Genomic DNA, 4,582 nt, shown 5'->3' with positions numbered 1-4,582 from the left:
CACGGCTATATATCATCACAAATTCGATACGGGTTAATAATATGGGGCAACTCTACCGAGGCTGATAGAGTTTTCAAAGCGCAAAAAAGATGTGTGAGATCATTATGCGGGGCCCACTACTTAGCTGCAAGCCATTATTTAAAAGAAAAAAAATAATCTGCCTTTACCATCCTTATACGTGTTCGAAAAGTATGTTAAAAATAATATAGATTTGTTTAAAAAAAAGGGCAACGATAAACGACACAAATACGACCTAGAGATACCGACGCATCAAAGGCTAAAGCTGTTCCAAAATAACTGCTATTGTATGGCTGTAAATTTGTATAATTCTATTCCGGTTGGTATAAGGACACTAGAAGGAAAGGCTTTTCGAAAAAAATTGTATGGTTTACTATTGGAACATTGTTTTTATAATGTTTTTATAACTTAAATGACAACATACAACATTTTAAAATTAATAATTTTAGATAGGATTTAGTTAAGTAGGAATTTGATATTGATACACATTAACATTTGTTTTTTACTGTAATTTTTCTTTTATTGGAAATTTAATTTATATATAATATTATGAAGGCGCTGCTGGAAGCGCTGGTGGCCTAGCGGTAAGAGCGTGCGACTTGCAATTCGGAGGTCGCGGGTTCGAACCCCGGCTCGTACCAATGAGTTTTTCGGAACTTATGTACGAAATATCATTTGATATTTACCAGTCGCTTTTCGGTGAAGGAAAACATCGTGAGGAAACCGGACTAATCCCAATACGGGCCTAGTTTCCCCTCTGGGTTGGAAGGTCAGATGGCAGTCGCTTTCGTAAAAACTAGTGCCTACGCCAATTACTGGGATTAGTTGCCAAGCGGACCCCAGGTTCCCATGAGCCGTGGCAAAATGCCGGGACAACGCGAGGAAGATGATGATTATGAATGCATTATGAAAGCCGGACATGTGAATAACTGAATAGTTTACTGTTGAAAAATTGATAATGATATTAATGATTTAAATTTAATATAACTATTTATAATTAACAATACTTAGATAATTTAGTTCAGTAATTTGACATTGATACATATTGACATTTTTTTTTTCTCTTCAACATTATTCTGTACTGCTTATTTAATATTTGTAATTTAATTTTGTAATAAGTAAATATTTGAATGCTGAAATTCCAGCCAGACATGTAAAGAACTGAATTTGTATATATTGACATCTTATGTATAACTCGTGTTTTATCAAATAAACGATTATCTTATCTTATCTTATCTTATCTAGATTAAGAGCAAGAGTTAATTTGCAACTAATTGGTCTCTTTAGTTTAGTCTCTTTAAATGAATCTCTCCTTGATCACAACATATACCTATTATATTCAAGTAGGTAGGTACCTAGGTGACATACCAATAAATAAAATAATCAATATCAACCGGAGATTCACGAGAATCATGAGCCAGCAATAACAATAACTCAAGCCCCATAGATATCCCTCACCTAAAAAAGTTCAAATAATCTTGGTTTTGACTTAAATCATGCAGTTTGCATTAAATTGAGGAGCAAAATCGTTTTGTTAGAAAGGGTTTACCACTAGATCGAGGGGACAAATGTTTTGTTAAACAATCACTTCTGGAAGTTTTTTTAAGCTTCTTATCGTTTTCTACACAATGGGTAAACCGAATGCAATTCGTTTTATTTTTTTGGGCCAGTAGGATTGTTTATAACAGTTAGTGTCATGGGACATTTATCATTTCTGATATCTACTGTAATATTGAACAATCAATCTGTAATATTGTCTTCCTTACCTTAACAACTTTCAGCCTGTTCCCTAAGCTGTTAGGTAACAGGTGGTTCGAATCTAAATAGGTATATCTTCTGATATCTGGTAGTCTACATAGTTTGATACAATTAGCTTAGTTTTATTTAAGTACAATTATGTAGTAGCTCATATCCGAAACTTTAGGTAATTAAAATACATAGTAGTCAATAAATATCACTTCTAACTTCTGACGTAACTTAACGTATCTTATTCAGTAGCCCTGAGAGAAGCCCAATATAGTGAAATTCGGTAAAGTAAGTTAATTCATATTTCATAGTATTCATACCTACCTACAATGATTCGATGCGCTATTACACATTACCTAAATAAACACACAGTAAACTGGGAAATGATTTCTTACACATCGAAAATTCTCATGGCAGATTAAAGATAGGAGGATGTCTTCAAACGTTCATTCATTTGTAAAATCCCTGATGCTAAAACTGCGAAGAGATGAATGCAAATAAATAATAATATTAACAGCGAGTTTAGAAAGTTTTGTTCAATAATTACTTCTCAGAGTCGTTTTAAGCCTTTTAACTCCTGAGTGGATACAATGGGCAGCTCGTAATGCAACGAGCACAAAGGGATTAAACAGACTGGTAAGGATTTCTGAAGGATATAGTGAGAGGTAGGAAACAATGGGATTGATCAGAGATCACGCGTCGCCGCTCGCGTCGCGCAAGTTGGGATATGAAGGAAACAAGTGGGACAATGCATTTTGTGGTAAGCTTAAACAATGTCGTAAGAGTTTGTAAAGGATGAGTGAGTGGCTTACCATGATGACCAGTGATCAGGCACCTTTAGGGCAGGATGGGGAAGCCAGGACATGAGAGGCGGGCAGATTAAGATAATATGTACCTATGTAATACCTAATTACTATTCATTGTAAGTTATAAATTAGCCGGTAGCAGTGTCTCACATGTGTCGTCGATTCGAGATTTAGGTATTACTTTGGACGCTAAACTCTCCTTTAATGAACATATAGATAAAATTGTGATGAGAGCATATAAAAAAATTAGGAATGATCTTGCGTTTAAGTAAACCATTCAAAAGTACATTCACATTAAAAGTCTTGTATCTGGGGGCACAGCAGTGCCCCCGCCAAGTCGAGCAAAACAAAGAGGCACGGCCGTACCATCCTTTTCTCGAAGCGATTCAGGCCATTTTCGACGTCCTGTAATTTTGTGCTGGCTGAAGCAAGAACCCTGAATTTTCAGTGGCATATAGGGCTTAACATGCTTTAGATATATTCTCAAAAACATTTAATCTGACTTGTAGTTTAAGAATTATTGTACGTCAAAGTTCCTTAGTTTCGACACTGACACACTCACTCACTCACTCACTCACTCACTCACCTACGATCATCGTAATTCTAAGGTACTTCTAGCATACACACAAGCTTCAAATTTTAAACATAAGTAGTTTTCAGCTTATCAAGCCATAGAAAACCTAAAAATATTGCAATATCAGTCACGTTTTAAAGATCTAAGAACTGCATAATAAGTAAGTTTGTAATCCCATGAGTATGAACGAAGATGTGTTTAGTTATGATATGTGTATACATAGTATGGGTATGAGTGCCCGAAAAGAAGGACTGCCTACAAAAAGAGATGAGATCCCATCAAAAACATTACATGTAAAAATGTGCAAGTTTTGCAACGCTTTTACTACAAAAAAGTTTTGAGATGTAATGTGAAACCAAGTCGGTTATTTTAATCAGTGCCAGGGGGTGTTCAAACCGTATCAATAAGATATCTTTAATTTGTAATACATTATAATGACTTGGCAATCGCACATAATGCTTTACTCGTACCGTACTCTTAAATATGTGTAATGCTCAAACTGCAATTAGCGCTAGCGTTATGTTCAATTAGATTTATTTTTGATAGGCGACGATGATCCTTTTGTCTTATGAAATGAAATGAAATCGTTTATTTCAGGCAACTAGTGGCCCATACATAAATACCTTAAAACTAGCATACATATTATAAAAATATAACTAAACACTAAAAAACACATTATGATTGCGATGCATTACGCAACCCCGCAGTGTCAGGGAACCGGCCGCGGAACCGCCGAAACTTGACACCCTTCGGCCAAAACTCCTCCTTAGTGAAGGTCGCTAGATGTTCAGTCATTATGCAGCCGTGCGATGGCCAAGTCATTATACGTATTACAAATTAAAGATATCTTATTGATACGGTTTTAACACCCCCTGGCACTGATTAAAATAACCTACTTGGTTTCACATTATATCTTAAAACTTTTTTGTAGTAAAAGCGTTGCGAGACTTGCACCTTTTTACATGTAATGTTTTTGATGGGATATAATATACATATGTAGGTATATTATATGTACTCCACTTCTGTAAGCAGAAGGTCGGTAGAGCTGAAGGAGCGAAGGTGTTCCTATCTACCTCTAATTGTGTCTGAGTAGGTAGGTACGTACTTACCTACCTGGCCTATACCTACAAATACGAGAGTTCTTGCCCTATGACCTATGACTGCCTTCCAAACCAAAAATGTTGTACACTTGCCAAACTAGTAGGTTAAGGGCTCATTTAGACGGCGCGCGAACTCGTATACGATTTTAGTTACATTGCGGACCATTGAGGTTACATCAATTCAGCCGGCCGATCAAATGACGCAATGTAGGTAATGAAACTCACATGCGAGTTCTCACACCGTCTAAATGAGCCCTGACTAGCAAATTAAGGTTTGACCGATGACCGACTTCAAAAAGTTTTGTAAGTTCAAAATAAATTGTTTTTGCAGCGAGGCG

The sequence above is a fragment of the Cydia amplana genome, chromosome 2 (assembly GCF_948474715.1).
Source record: "Cydia amplana chromosome 2, ilCydAmpl1.1, whole genome shotgun sequence".
Taxonomy (NCBI): Eukaryota; Metazoa; Arthropoda; class Insecta; order Lepidoptera; family Tortricidae; genus Cydia; species Cydia amplana.
This window is presented reverse-complemented; position numbering follows the sequence as displayed.